The sequence below is a fragment of the Leopardus geoffroyi genome, chromosome B4 (genome assembly GCF_018350155.1).
Source record: "Leopardus geoffroyi isolate Oge1 chromosome B4, O.geoffroyi_Oge1_pat1.0, whole genome shotgun sequence".
Lineage (NCBI taxonomy): Eukaryota > Metazoa > Chordata > Mammalia > Carnivora > Felidae > Leopardus > Leopardus geoffroyi.
Window position 1 is genome coordinate 27,754,090 of NC_059341.1, and position 16,431 is coordinate 27,770,520.

The 16,431-nt window shown below is 46.4% G+C and overlaps 1 protein-coding gene across 10 annotated transcripts in view; it reads left to right on the forward strand.

Annotated features, from left to right (window-relative positions):
• SVIL (supervillin) overlaps nt 1-16,431 on the forward strand; it is a 235,284-nt gene that overhangs the window by 111,299 nt on the left and 107,554 nt on the right. The gene's annotated exons all lie outside the window — the stretch shown is intronic.

Here is a 16,431-nt window from a genome sequence, read left to right on the forward strand (position 1 = left end):
GAGCGCCATGGACACAATCACGATCACGTGGAACTGTGAGGCACTTGAAGACGGCGTGTGGGACAGTGGGGGTGGAGTCAGCCCGCGGGGTAGGAACAGGTAGAAACCAAGAGCAAGAATGGGCTGTGGGCTTTTCCCCTGTGCGATCTGTATGTATGTCTTTAAAACTGAGCTTGAAAGATTTACCCACCCAAAGGGTAGTTTGTTCTGGGCGTACTTAATTCTTTCCCCGTCGCGAAACTGAGTAGTAGGATGAATGGAATTCCTTTCCTTTTCTATTCAATGGAGGGGCTGTGGCCCTTCTGTTCCTGTGTCCCCATCCTGCGTAGGTAAGTGTCATTGCTGTCAGGGCACTTGGGCCTCAGTGTGCCGTCCCCACGCTGTGCCCCGCGAGGCCTTGCATGTCGGCTCTAGCAGGCTCGCTGGGAACAGGACCGCTCTACCTGTTCTCCGGGCGAACCTCCTTTCAGTGCTCCCTGAGGCTGTGCACACCTGTCTTCAGTCCTGGAAACATGGAGGGGGCCACTTCCGGGGCCCCGTGTACAAGAACCCCAAATTCCACGAAGGAGGAGACCAATCTAGTTTGGACTTTCACTGCCTGGCTTCGCACATGTTGGGTAGCAAAGGCATACCTAAGGAGATGTGAAGGAGTCCTCCAGCACTGGGCCAGCTCCTCCTCCCCTCTTTCCTTAGTGTTCCTAACCTTCCAGAAGCTTCTCAGCATCCCTTCAGGGGCTGGGGAATCAGACAACCAAGCTGTTTAGAACTGGGTGTACATTAAGAATGAAAGGGCTTATTGAATCTCCAAGGATAGGGTTTGGAATCTGTACAGTTACTAACATACTGTCTTCTTTTTAAAAAAAATTATAGGACTTGTGTGTTGACCGTAGCTTAATATGTATACAGTGTTAAACACTCTTGATTAAGTGGGACACACTATTCAAAGTATATATTATATGACTTTATAATTGTAGATACTCTAGTTCAATAATTATAAAATCTGTGGCTAACTTGGGGACTTCTGTAACGTTTCATTCTTTTCCTTAGAGGGTTTGGGCTGGAGGTGAATTGCCCAAGCGCTGTGGGTTCCTGGGTGTGATAGAGGAAGCAGGGGGGTCAGGAGGAGCAAGTATTTGACATATTCGGGTTTTGGTAACCAGCCTGGTCAGAGTTTAGTGAAAGCCACCTGAATTCTGAGGACCTGAGTCTGAGGGAGAACTAACCGGGTCCCTGGGCCTGGAATCTTCCTGGAGGCTGGGGTGGGGGGGGTGGGGGGGGGAGAATAAGATGTGTCCCCCCTCCCCCTGCGCCAAGGTCCCAACTGAAGCTTTTTGGGAACTTGAGGGACAGCAGCTGATATTCTTTATGTGCAGGTTTCAGGGCAAAGGTCAGGTACTTACCAGTTTACTTCCAACCTCCCCTCAGAGTCCGCAGGAGACCCGGGGACCAATTGTGCTTTGTTTGCACTTTTAAAATCGTGTGAAATTTGTACAAAACATTTGTATACATCTGTATAAAACATTATGATACAGGGGCGCCTGGGTGGCGCAGTCGGTTAAGCGTCCGACTTCATCCAGGTCATGATCTCGCGGTCTGTGAGTTCAAGCCCCGCATCAGGCTCTGGGCTGATGGCTCGGAGCCTGGAGCCTGTTTCTGATTCTGTGTCTCCCTCTCTCGCTGCCCCTCCCCCGTTCATGCTCTGTCTCTCTCTGTCCCAAAATTAAATAAACGTTGAAAAAAAAATTAAAAAAAAAATAAAAAATAAAACATTATGATACAGTTTCAGTGTAAAACTACAGACCCCCCCCCTCCTTTTCTCACAAGTGCCCCCAAACTATGCAAATCTTAACAGGGCTGCTATCAAAAGTTTTAAGTGTAACACAGAGATGAGGGCCACAACCTCTGAGGTATGTTTAAGCCTGGGTCACTATTTCTGATAACTTGTGATGTGCACCCGAATATCCAAAGCCCTGCCTTTGTTTAAAGCTTTAAAAAAGTCAATAATTTAGAACTGTGGAGATTTGTTTCCTTTAAATTTGGACACTGGGTTGAAGTTCACGGATGGCCCCCACCCTTTCTCTAGCTCTGCAAAATGAGGTAGAACATAAGGGAATAGAAACGTTTGGGTAAATTGTTTGAATTTTGTTTATACCTACAGTATAGCGCTCACACAGATTTTGCTTGCAAATCCACTAGGCTTTCTTTTCCAAGTCAGCATTTTACCTGCCAGAGCTCACTTTTGAATATTGTAACAGTAGCTGTTTCCGTGTCTTGTTAATTTAGATCACGCAGTGGGTCTTGTGAGACGCCACCTGCCTTTTCCTACAGAAGTAACAGAGACCGGTAGCTGTGGACCCCTTGACATTTAAATCTCCATGGCGGAGACCTCGCCATTAAGGGGAAAAAATCCCAGCAGCAAGAAACTGAACAGCATCCGGGCAGGTGAGGTAGAATTTCAAACAGAAATGGGAACCCACAGGCATTCAGCTTTTGTGAGAGTTTGTGCTCCTGAGAGACTCTGTCATCCTTGGTCTTGTGAACTTGTACTTCCCCACGTGTGGTGGGCGAGAGCCCTTCTCAGCACGGAACGTCCCGCAGCCAAGGCCAGTGCACCAAGTTGGCACGACAGTGATCTCTGCTATCCTGGCACATCCCAGAGCACCTAACGTCCTGTAAGAACTCACTTCGGAATGGCATTAGTTGTGGTTCTGCCACTTTCCAGAAAGGTGGGGGACAGGAGAGTGAAACAATAGCGTGCTACAGCCTCGGAATGCATGTTTATGGTTTCGTCAGATGTGAGCTTCTGAATCAGATGTTCACAGCACCGTGATGTTTATACACAAAACAATATATTATTGCCTCAGTTTATATGTCTAAAGAGAGACCTGTTACTTTTTCATGAGCCTGCCTCACTTTTATAACTATCGGTATTTTAATTTACGATACGGGCAACTGAAAACAGCAAAAGCCCTTTCATTTAGCTGATAATAAAGCCTCATTAGTTTGGATTTCATGGGTCACTTTATTTAGCCGATGCTTGCTGAGGGCGCCTGGAACCAGCTCTGAGGCTGCCTGGGCGAAGGGAAAGGTAAAGGGGAGGGGACAATGACAGACAAGACGTTGAAGAGACAGACTAGCAGTACAAAATCACTCATGTTTCCCGAGTATCCGATAGTGAGCTCCTGTAACATATATTTCACACACATTAAAATAAAAGGCCACTGGGCACGTGGGACATTGTATTATACTTGTGTATTTATTACTAGAATGGAATTTTCTCCTGTATCCTTACTCATTCTGTTTCCCCAGCCCCAGAACAGGGCTCGGCCTCTAGGACACTTCGTGTATTATTTGTTGAGTAAATGAATGAAATCATTTTCTAACCTTTCAGCTCGTATATATCTCAGAGATGTTAAAGCTGCTGTCAGCAAAAGCGTCCAGACTTCATGCTTTCCGTTTAAGAACCCGTGTTTTGTAAAGTGGACTTTGGAAAATCCGTCAACTCCTTTCAGCCACTAGGGGACGACATAGTGCAGCTAAGGAATCAAGTCTTTTTAATTCTTTTTAAAAAGAAAGGTTAGTTCTTGAACTAATACTCTCAGATGTGGATAGCGGTGGCTAAGTTAAATCAGCATTGCAGGAGGGAGTTTAACGCTGTATCAGCATATTTTAAGCTGAACACAGGGTAAGCATGTGTCCGGGTTAAAAATATATCCATAAAAATAGCCTGACAATGTGCTTAAAAACAAAGTATTATATAAATAGGCAGCAAATGAAGATCTAGTCCTTAATAATTTTAAAGTCTCTTTCTGCCACCCAATCAAATAGCTTACACGGTCTAACAGCCAAAAAAAAAAAAAAAAAAAAAAAAAAAAAAAGATACAATGTGCATGGTAAAGAGAAAGCTCTTTGCTCGTCTGAACAGGAAGTGATCTGATAAAAAATCCACCGTGCAGCCTATTGTACCCGGCACAGTTTTAATTTCAGGGGGACAGTGCTGTGGTTGTAATTCTGTTAACTGGATGTTGACTGAATACATATACCTTCAAACTGATGAGCAGCTGCTGCTTTAATGGAATCAGGTCCATGAATACACCTCTTGTGCGCGAACCTGTTGAACAACCTTGCTTAGGACGGCAACGCCAGTGAGCACAGTAATATCTTTACTGTTCGGGAGAGAGTCACAGGGACTGGAAGACAGGACTTTTTCTTTCTTGACGACATTTAATTAGAATAAATTTCAGATGAGCTCAGTTGTCACTGTTGATGATTTTTTTTTTTTTTTTTTTTTTTATTGTCTTCAGTTCGCAGTCTCTAGCGTCCTGAGGTCTGGCCACGTAGGAATTCCACGGTAGATCCAGGTCACCCTGTGGGCGCCACACCTTCCCTTTCCTCTCTCACTGTCTCCTCCTCCTCCTCCTCCTCAAGGGGTCCTGGTTGCCCAGCCTGCTGCTGGCAGGGGTCGGTGGCCAGTAGCTAGGAGTCGCCTCTTCTTTCCTTTTCCTGGCCTACTCTCCCTAGAAGTGCTAATTAGGAATCAAACAGCCACAGGAGCTGGCAGTTGAAGAAGAAAAGGGAATAACAGTGCTTCAGTGCTAACTTGGCCTTGAACAATGGGAAATTAGCTGTTCGGGAGTAAAATAAACACAGAAGCCAACCAGGCGGCTGGTGGCCTACACCTGCCGCCCTGTGATTTCCCTCTGCCTTCTTAGGGGGGACAGGGATCCAGGGCAGCTCCACACCCCCGGGTCTGCCCACACCCTGGGGCCCCTGTGGTTCCCCGCCTACTTTGCCTAATTTAGAGGCGGTAAAGGAGAGTGCAAGCCGATTCCTTTGAGGTTGTGAGGACAGAGGCTTGTTAGGACAATATGGAGGTTGGTGTGTGTTTTTTTTTTTTTTTTTTCAACGTTTATTCATTTTTGGGACAGAGAGAGACAGAGCATGAACGGGGGAGGGGCAGAGAGAGAGGGAGACACAGAATCTCGGAAACAGGCTCCAGGCTCTGAGCCATCAGCCCAGAGCCCGACGCGGGGCTCGAACTCACGGACCGCGAGATCGTGATGGTGTGTGTTTTTGAAACTCTCCTTTCCAAGGCTGCTTTTTCCAGGAGCTTAAGGACAAGCTTTAGGTTTTCAGTATCCCACACCCCTTGCTTTTTCTCTTTGTTACGAATATCTAGACAGGGATTCCTGAATGCCTGTGTTGGAGAATCCCGTAGGGACCGAGTAGGTAAACCCTGGATTCGTGAAAACCAGAAATTGATCTAACATTTTTATCCCCAACATATCAGCAGTGCATAGGCCTCCGGTTTTCCTAACCGTCATTTTAGATACTCTCAACTCCTTTCCTCTGAGAAGCAGAGCGTGGCTGCTATTTGTCGGGCTCTCTCTGGTTCGAAAGGAACTGTGTGTTTACGCAGAAAGGGTGTTAACGCTGGATGCTGGCCCGGGGTGGGAGGCTGAGGCCGTCAGATTGGCTTCCGCTCACCGTGGTTACAGATTTGGGCTGTATCTTGGCCTTCGTATGTGCACTGATAGTCTGGTGAACACCGTCCTCGAGGTTTGCGACCTCATGCTCCCTGATGCTTCCTCATCTGGCTCCATCCCATCATTGCCAGGCTGCTGTTGAGACTTGAAATGCTCGTACTGTTCAAAACTCTCCTGGGACATATCAGATTTTGGTGGGCCGGAGGGTGGAATGCCTTCTAAGTGACAAAGAGACTGAAAGCCGAAGGAAATTGGTGCAGTGATGAATGTGCCACAGTTAACCACCGCAGAGGTATCCTTTCCCCAAATGTGTAGAAGTCTCAGGAGCCGGGGGTGGTAAGAGTCTCTGAGCCCGGACCTTCACGGCATCGAAAATAACTAAAGGGTGTTTGTATTCAGGCAGGGTTTGGCCAACAGCTCCCCCTCCTTATTTGAAAAGACAGAAGTTTGGGGTTTTGTTATTTTGCTTTGGCTTTCGTTTCCCACCCCCCCCCCCCCCACCAGCACATAGTTTCTGGGATGCTAAGGATTTTTCCTGCACCTGACCCAGTGACTCCCTTTTAAGTACCCAGGACATGCGATCTATTTGGAGACAGTCCGGTTGCTATTTTTGAAGTCTGGGCGCCTCAGGAGTCAGGATGCATGCTAAATAAGTTGCTCCAGAGATGGAGTGTGAGTTCTCTGAGGGACCTGGGAAGGGGACTGGGGGAGGCAGAGGCAAAGAAACTTCCCCTGAAGCCTAGCTACTCCAGACCTGCTGAAGGCAAGTTCCCTTAACCCTGCAAGCCACACTGTGTCCAATCTGGCAGGCTCTACAGACCAGTATCTATTATTATGTAAATGGACCGAATAAGAGATTTTGGCAAAGGGTAACCCTTTGTCTGCCAAAAGGTAGGCTCTTGCTTGTGAGTCCAGAATTTGCACAGTAAACAGTGGGTGACCTATAAGCCGGCCAGTCACCTTGCACATTGCCTTATTAGGCAGGCCAGCAGGCCAAGAAGGCTGGTGCCTGGGGACAGGCCGGCAGGGCTGGTGGCAGTGGGCTTTTGTGCCGCAAGGAGCCAGAGAGCCCAAACCCTGGAGACGTGGCCTAGTACTGCTCAATTAATTCTAGTGCGGTGTGATGACAGGAATATGCACTGCCCTTGGCAGACACACTTATGGTGTGGATGGAAAACAGGAAGTGGCTTCCCGAAGGTCAGAGCAGTATGTCACCTTTTCCTAGGGCTTTCCTTCCTCTGTGGCTTGTGCTGTGTTAGGACTTACTGAATGGAGCATGGACTGTATCAGGCAATATTGAATGGCTTCCTGTTGACCCAAGATGTTTTGGAGACTCTTAGCATCTTGATCATGTTTTCTAGTAAAGTCTTGCTAGTGGTGAGGTCACGTGTGTAGTAGGAAGGAAACATCACCAGGCAGCAAGGTGCTACAGCGGAAAAGAACAGAGTCCTAGGAGCCAGGGGACCCAGGCTCCAAGGCTGTCACAAATGGGCTAAGTGACCTTGGACAAGTCACTTCCATTGTGCTCTGTAAAGTATAGGGCTAGACTGGATGAGCTCTAAAACGACTTCTCCATTTTAAATTCCTCTTCTGAAATGACATTCATCACATCATCTGCCTTATCGTTCTCTTCAATAATAAAGTTTCCTCGGTGTTGGGGGTTAATAGCCACAGCTTAGCATCTCAGGGAAATAGCTTGATGATTGAACGCTTTAGACTCAATCCATCTTTTCTCTTTGGTGTTTTTCCCAAAACCGATGCAGTGGCTAGAAACTAGGGAGGGCGGCACTTTTCTCTACCCAAAATTTTTGTACAGACTTCTGAAGTTCCTGAAATTAGCGGTCATGGCTGAAGAACCAAAGCTGCCTGTGGGACAGGGGAACACACGGAGGAGGAGCCTGAATTAATTATGTGGCAAGTGACCACAAACAGGAGCCTCGAGTTCATGTCTCTTTGTCTGAGTGATTTCTTTTTCATTTCTGAACCTGGTGCAGGCTCTGGACAGCCTCCCAGGACGGAAGGGACAATGGCAGCTTGTCCTAACTGTCCCATCACCACGAGTTTCTCTCCCCACAGAAATCTCGTAGTTGCAAAGCTGGCCAGCTCGTTACGGGAAGCGACAGCTCCCAGGGCTGGGGTTAGCGTAGGCAAATGGGAGTGGAGTGGGAGAGGACACCTGCTGGGGTCTGTTTTGACCTGTTGTCTCCTTTTGATTGACTCCTGTCTGCTTCTTGTCTCTCAGGGAAAAGGTAAATTCATTATGTCCATCCTGTTAAAGAAATCCCCCTCCCCCCCCCCCCCCGTTTTAAATATCTGTTTCTATCTCTGTTGACCTCTTAGCTGACTGGCTCTCCAAGACGTGGGCTATGGCTTTGAATTACTTGTACTTAACTCAAACCTTTGATCTGTACAAAAAGGGATTCATTAGTTTGGTGCTGAGCTCCCCTAGGACTTTAGAAGACCCCTGAAACTCCATGCAAAGCATGTTTCGGGGTCAGGGGGGTACATTACTGCACCTCAAATTGAAAAGAGAAAAAGATTAATCGTGCGTAGGACAAGAAGGAGCAGGGAAGTCCCTGGAGTGGGTACATTTTCTTTATGTACCACAAAGATGTCAGGGGAAGAAAGAGGCTTCTTGTTAGAACATAAACTTTGAGTCCCTGAATGAGAAGCCACAAAGTCCACAAGTCCAAAGTTGTTATAAATTACAACACTGTTGCTTGAATGTTTTACATCTAGTTATCTTGAATGAGGAAGTTAGGATTGGAGCCGGTGGGCAATTGGGTTTTCCAATGTGATTTTAAGGTGTATGTCTATAACTTTAATCACAAAGCAAGGATTTGATTTTAAGGAATAGTTATTGTCCTGGGAGAGATAAACGTGTTGCCTTTTTAAGGGGAAGAATTATTGACTCACCTGAATCATACTGTTTTAATCAGTTGTTTGATTATTCCTTAATTACATCAATAAGCGTTTAGCTACGATGGAGCATTAATAAATAGTTCACTCCCAAATCAGCATGAATGTAAAAAAGCGTGTAATTCACATTGACCAGGACAGTACAGTTTACCTACTTATTTCCATGTCGTCGCAGTTAAAATACTTCATCTCGGCAGGTGTTTTGAAGAGGAGAGGGGGAAGGAGGTACGTGGGTTCTCTGTCCTAGGAAGTGAGGTAATCCCGCCATGTTTGTCTCAATTCTGCCATGCACGTGGCTGTTCTGGAGCCGGAGGGAACGGTCTCTCCTTATACCCAGAAAGAATCTATCGTCCCGGGAAGACAAATATACGTACTTGATAGGAACAACGGAAGAAGTAGGGAAACTTCAAAAGGGTCGGTGAGAACAAGGTGGAAGAAGACCCTGGCAACGCTATACAAAAATCAGCCCTTCACGTGTTAGGTGATCTCCTCATCGCGACCGTGAACTCATGGGGGGCAGGTGCTTCGTTCAACATCCTGAACACCCTGGCACCTGACCTCTGGTAGTTGCTCAGTGAATCCTGTCGGGAAAGAAGGGATGGCTTCTGGAAGTGGAGTGGGAATACACTGCAGGAGATGGGAGAGGGCTGAGGCGAGAAGGGGGTAGGGGTGAAATCCTTGACATTCGTCTTTTGCATAGTGGGTGCAAGTAGGTGATGGGGCATCTAACTGGAAATACTACGCAGAAAACCCAAAATATCAGCCTTCAGTTTACATCTTACTGTCAGCACTGAATCCCCCCTGTAACTTACATCCTGAGCGGTCACTCTGTTTCAGTGGCTTCGAGTGTCTGTGACATGCTGGCCAGCCTGTCATGTCTGGTAACAGAGATGACACGGTGGCAGAGTTGCCAGCCATGGGCCAGGTTGTGACCCGGGGAGGGGTCACAGTAATGAATGTATGAAAAAGGAGGTGACCTTTAGAAGATTTTTTATTTTACTCTCTGCCGTCCTGGTTATGGTAAGAGGCATGCAAGCCTCGTAGAGGAAGTGAGTGGGCCAGGACGTCTGTGCTTCTAGAAACTGTTTTCTTTCTTAAAGACCATGCTGCATGATGTCCAGACCTGAACAGAACCTGGAATTTCTTTTCTACTGGGACTTCAGTGACAGCTTTTCTGTTTCTTCATAGTAGATGAGTCTCCTTGTTCTGGGAGGTTCCTTCCTTCCCACCTGCCTTTCCACCTCTGTGTATCCTGGCCTGTCACAGTCCTTCTGAATGTGGCCCCATCTCAGCCCCACACCTCCTTTGCCTTTATTTTTTTATTGTTTATTTTTTAAAAATGTTTTATTTATTTTTGAGAGAAGGAGAGAGAGAGTGCAAGCGGGGAAGGGGCAGAGAGAGAGAGGGAGACAGAGGATCTGAAGCTCCCCTATGCCCCTGCGCTGCTGATGGGAGCAAGCCCGATGCGGGGCTCGAACTCACGAACCGTGAGATCATGACTTGAGCTGAAGTTGGACGCTCAGCTGACTGAGCCACTCAGGCGCCTCTTACACCTCCTGTAATAAAGCACTATTCTCAGGGCACCTGGGTGGCTCAGTCGATTAAGCATCTGACTTCAGCTCAGATTATGATCTCACAGTTCGTGGGTTCGAGCCCCATGTTGGGCTCTGCACGGACAGCTCAGAGCCTGGAGCCTGCTTCGGATTCTGTGTCTCCCTCTCTCTCTGCCCCTCCCTTGCTCATGCGCTCCCTCTCTCTCAAAAATACACAAAAATTTAAAAAATAAACAAAGCACTGTTCTCACCCCATGTGTCATGCTTACATCACCCCTTCCTGCTGGCACATCCACTTGTCTCCTCCATTCCCAATTAGTCTCACCAGGCACGCTCTCCAGGAAGCCTTCCTTCCTCAGACTCCTCCAGTGATCCCATTTCCTTGCTTCTTCCTGGATGTAATATCATGAACGGCTTGTACTAGTGGTTTCCGACCTCTGGGGCATATCTGGGGTAGGGGGACCTTCATTTTTAACAGGTACCTCATCTGACCCTGAGGGGCACCAAACTTTGATATCATTTGCCTTATGTCAGATGTTAAACTTACTCGTGAGTGTAAGTATATCTTTAGTCATTTCAACAAGCAAAGAGAATATACCTTCAACTTCTGTGTCGTAACCTTCCTGTGCCACTCAGTCTTTGAGCACAGGATCTGCTTTGCGGTGGTCATTGCCTGTGGAGAAAGCTATCGTGACCCGGTCCGATCTCAGCCACATCCCTCCACTTCCCCATCGTTCAGCAAACGCTGACTCTGGGTAAGCTAAGTAAGATCCTGGGTACCAGTTAAAGTACATTTGTAGGACACTGGACATGCTGGGGATGACAGATTGCTGGATTTTTCTTGGGTTTTCATACTAATTAGTTTTGTGAGGTTGCTGGGGTTTTTTATTTTTATTTTTTAATGTTTATTTTTGAGAGACAGAGAGAGAGTGTGAGCGGGGGAAGGGCAGAGAGAAAGCGAGATACAGAATCTGAAGCAGGCTCCAGGCTCTGGGCTGTCAGCACAGAGCCCACTGTGGGGCTCAAACCCACAAACTCAGATCATGACCTGAGCCGAAGTCGGGGCTCGAACCCACGAACCCAGATCGTGACCTGAGCCGAAGTCGGACGCTTACTCAACGGAGCCACCCAGGTGCCCCTGCTGTTGTTTTTATGAAGATGCCCTTCTGAGGATGAGGAAGCCCCCAAATTATTTTATTCAAAGCTGTTGCCTTCAGATCACTCAATTATAGCCGTAGAACGGCTCTAATCTATCAGGTATCAGCAGTAATATTACACATTTACTTGTCTGCCATCTGGATTTTTAGACTCATAAAAAGCTCTCATATCTGATGATTCAGTATTTCCTTACTTTCTGTTCATGTTAAAACCATCAAACAGCGAGTATTGAATGACTGGAGTTGGCAGAAGCCTGCTCCGAGCTCCCTGGATAACTGTCACCATGCCAGCCCCCTTCCCCTCTGCTGGGGCTCAGCCCTCAGCGAGCGAGGTGGGGCCTGGGCCCCCGCAGCTGTCAAGAAACAGTGTTCTGCACCTCATGTTCTAGGATACAGTTTCAGATTTTACACTAAATACCTAAATGTATGCTTATTTGCCAGATCATTGTTGAAGGGCCCTTTGTGTATTGGTGCTTTGAGGAGGTCAAAATGTCCTTGGCGTCTCCCTGACCTGGAAGGGAGTAGTGGGCCATGTGCAAGGGGCCTCGCGAGGGCAGTGCCCTGGATGCCCAGCGCATACCTCTAACCCGTGTTGCTTTGTGCTTAACTTTTAGTGTTCTGTCCCCATTCCCCCTGCACGCCAGCTCCTGGTAACCACCATACTCCTTTCTGCTGCTGCGAATTTGACTACTCTGCATACCTCATGGGTGGGAAATCATACGATATTTGTCCTTTGTGTCTGGCTTAGTCATTGAATATAATGTCTTCACGGTCCATCCATATCGTAGCACATGTCAGAATGTCATTCCTTAAGGCTGAGTCATATCCCATTGTACGTATATTCCGGTGTACATTTTCAACATGGAACCTGACCTTCCCCCACCCCCCCACCACCCCCCCACCTTGCTCTGAGAAACAGTTGACCATTCTCTCTTCCCGTAAGCTACCTGGGTTATTTTCCCCAAGAATTACTAGCTACAGATTCAAAATCGGCCAGAAGTTAAAATGATTAAGGATCATTTTCACTTCAAAGGTTAACATTCCTCTTTTGGACATTTAAAGCCACGAATAAGTCCTTACGGGTTCGCAGTAAGCCTTTTCTTTAAAAACGAGTTCTGGAATATAGCAAGACTGACGTGGCCCTTTCAACACATCTGACACAGAAATCTCTGTGAGTTGTAATATTTCTTACCGTTGAAAGTAATTTTGCCTTTTCATGTCTGCATACTTGGCCTGTTTAAAATTACTTTATGCAGTCGTATAACACAAAATTTTATTTGAGACTTAGCCTAAATCTTCCCTCTAACCAAAATTCGGAAAGCATTTTGCAGTGCGCACAGGAGGAGACTTTCACTAAAATGAGGGATCTGGAATGTATGAATAAACCAGTATGTGATAAAAGGGAAATGAAAAGGACTTAAATGGGCTTCCCACTGGTGGGATTACCTCATGTCAGCCAATTCTGCCCCAGATTAAGAGTCTGCACACATAAATAAAATCCCCACAGAAAATGTGAATACCATTTACAGCTGCTGCTAGCACACAAAATACTGCTTTACTAGGCTATAAAAATACATCCTTCACTTTGGAATTTTAGTCCAGCCATCGCCTTTTGTAGCTTAGAGTAGATTTCATTAAAGTCGTTCTGCCACACTTCTTAAAGTTTTAGAAATGTATCAGTAACTCACAACGGCATGTGGTCAGGTATTGTCCATTTAAAAGCTCATTTTCCTGTGGCCTGTGAGTTCTTCAGTTGCTTTCAAGGAGCACAATGAGGAAGCATAAGGTGACATCATACAGGCCTCAGATGGACCGTCACAGACGCTCTCGTCTCTTTTCAATATGGAGATCCACATGCGGATTAAATAACGCGCGCCAGTTTTCCGAGCGCATCCCCATACGGTTGACCCTTGAAGAACACGGGCTTAAACTGTGCAGACTAAATTCTATGTGGATTTTTTCCCCCAATAAATACAGCCCAGTACCATACATGTATTTTCCTTCTGATTTTCTTCATAACGTTTTCTTTTCTCTAGCTTACTTTATTGTAAGAATACAGGATATAACAGGCGTGCCTGGGTGGCTCAGTTGTTAAGCGTTGGACTTTTGGTTTCGGCTCAGGTCATGATCTCACGGTTTGGGAGTTTGAGCTCCACGCCCAGCTCTGCACTGACAGCATGGAGTCTGCTAAGGATTCTTTCTCTCCCTCTCTCCCTTCCCTCCCCTACTCCTGTACTCACTCTCTCTCTCTCTTTCTCTCTCTCTAAATAAACGTGAAAAAATTAAAAATAATACAGTATATAACATACAACATACAAAATATGTGTTAATCGACTGTGTATGTTATTGGTAAGGCTCTCAATCAGCAGTGGGCTAACTTTCAGTTCAGTTTGGGGGGAGTCAAAAGTTCTTTTTTTTTTAATTTTTATTTTTGAAAGAGAGAGAGAGACAAGGGGAGGGGCAGAGAGAGAGGGAGACACAGAATCCCAAGCAAGATCCAGGCTCCGAGCTGTCAGCACAGAGCCCGACACGGGGCTCGAACTCACAGACCGTGAGATCGTGACCTGAGCTGAAGCCGGATGCTTAACTGCTTAACCGACTGAGCCACTTCGGTGCCCCGGGAGTCAAAAGTTCTACTCAGATGTTCGATTGTGTAGGGGGTCAGTGCCCCAAGCCCTACCTGTTCAAGGGTCGACAGGACATTCTCTCATGTAATCATGACCTCCCCTTCGTATTCTCTTTGATTTCATTTTGACTGACCAGGAAATGGTTGTTTTGCCTTCAGAGCTACATTTCAAGAGTCTGGAGCCCACGGTGTCTCCATTTTCTCATGCTGATGGGGATAGTAACAGTATCTCCCTGCAGGCTTTGAGAGCGCTGAGTGAGTTTAATGCCGCAGAGCACTTAGCATCGTGCCCACCCTGGCGTGCCAGGTCAGTAAGGGTCCCGAGTCTTAGGCTATTCTGTATATCATCCCAGTAGGTCTGGTAGAAAATGGGTAGTTGCCAATGGAGGTGTCAGGCTGTTTTCCCGTTCATTGGCTTTGTTCCCATTTTGTCCTCCATGATGATGACCCCTGAAGGACAGCTTCACTCACGTTGCAGGGGTGCATGAATGTGTCATCCAGACAACAGACAGGGGGACTGGTTCCTCATAAAGCCTCCATGTAATCCTGAGCCACAGCTGTGAATTGGGCAGCACGTTCCCTGCGGGCTTAATACCCTGATCCTTTGTCATCTAATGCCTTATCTTTTGACCTTGGCCATTTAGGAGGTGACCCTTCTTACCTGGACTCCCACTGACATTGGCCACAGTTAGACTACAGAAATCAGCTCCCGTTTTTCCCATTCCATCGTATCTCTGACAAATCTTTAACATTTTCTTCCTGTTTCTTCCTGCATGCAAATGTTTACGTTCTATATCCTTCACATTGTAGGAAAGACAAGAAGACATTAGTAGAAGTCTCATGGTAAGGAAGGAGTGGTAACCATTCCCCTATATGCCCCCTAGAGAGGAAAGAGAGTTGCTGAGAATGGACCAGAATCTTAAGAATGAGGGAGGACAGAAGTGATCTCGTTGCTCGTCTGCTTGCCTGCCCGCTTCATTCCCTCGTTCACCCAGTATTTATAGTTTGTTGTTCCGAGCCAGGCCCTAGGCTAGGAACGTATCTCAGGTGTTGCCCCTCAAGTCGATAATCCTTTAGAAGACAAGGCTCTTAAGCAGGAAAAGGGTAATTGGCAATAGAGAAATACTGAGAGAGATGACAATCATTGAAGGGGCTTAGCAGGTGAATTCAGTGCTGGTTGGCAGAGAAAGTTGGTCTCGGCACTTCCATGTGATTATGGTCCATGTGGGGTTGAGTGTGAGAAACATGGGGTTGCATGTTATCAAGGGCTTTGGCGATTCTCTGGCCAACTCCTCTATAGCCAAGAAATGCATATGTTCAGGGGAAAGGGGCAGATTGATATTGTGCCATGATCCCACAGACACAATTCCATTCATGATTTTCTCCTGGATGTTTAGGCCAAATCTCAGCCTTGAGATTTCAAAAGGGCCTATTACTTTCATCTTTGTCATTATTGTTTGGGTGACTGTAGAAGTAATTCATGTTTATTGTGTATCTATTGGACGATAGAGGAGGAAAAACTTGAGCAGTTATGTCTGAGTAGCGAGATAATTAATGTTTTGGAGTATTTACTGTCTTTCCAATGAAGTGGGGCGTGTACCTCTAATACATCGTGAAAATTTTTCCAAATTACCAACTGCGTTTCAAACCTGGTTTTCTTGGGTAATTTACTTACTCACTGTTTCTGTATGTTGTAGGCTGGTTCCAGTTTTATGCGTTTATAAACAAACTGTGGTAAACATGGTTGAACTCGTTCAAAGTAATCTCCTCTAGTAACACCCTTATCCTGTCCATCTCCAATAAGGTGGGAACTTTGGGAAGGGAAGGAAGAATCATAGAGTAATACATTGCTTGCTTTTTTCCATAATACCCTGGTGCCACCAGTCACACTGACTTATATATTTGCCCGAGGGTCTCAGATATGCCCTGTTTACTCATGTCTGGGGTCAGTGCTGGATTTGAGGGACATCTGTGGAACCAAAACCAGACCAAGGAATCATACGAAATTTGTAAGAAGCAACCAGAAACTGGCTTGACTCCTCCCCCAGGGGTCAGACTGGCCCCTTTACCAATAAAATCAAGATAGAGAGAGGGCTGGGAGACCCTAGGACAATTCAGGACATACTTACAACAATGGCCCCTGTTATTTTGTATCCAGGCCTATCAGAAATGTGGGAGTTGTCCAGGGGAGAGGGAGTGAATGTGGATTTCTAGTCTGGCACTGTCACACCATAAGCCATGTGACCTTGAGAGAGTAGTCAAACATTTTGCAAAATGAAGATTTGTGATCAGGAAGGCCCCTTCACCTCCAGTTTTCCCAGAGTCCAAGGCTTTGGATTTACCAAGGCCTGATTCACTTGACCGAGTGATTTCGCTTTGGGATGTCAGCATCTCAGTGGCCCATTCATAGATCCTTTCTTGGTCATCCACGACTCACGGATCATGACGTGGTATGCCCATGACCATGACAGTGACCTCCCTCCTGCCCTCCCATTTCACACATTTATGCCCCTTCCACTGAAGCATTTTCTTTTGTCCCCATCTAGAGGAAATTTAAGCGTTTGCTGTGTTTCTTTTTAATCTCAAGATTAAAACTTCAAAAACGTCCAAGAAAATCCTTCCTTTAAACATTACTTCTGAGTATTGAAGACAGTGGTGCTTCAAAAATGGAAAAGATCAGTTTTTCTGAG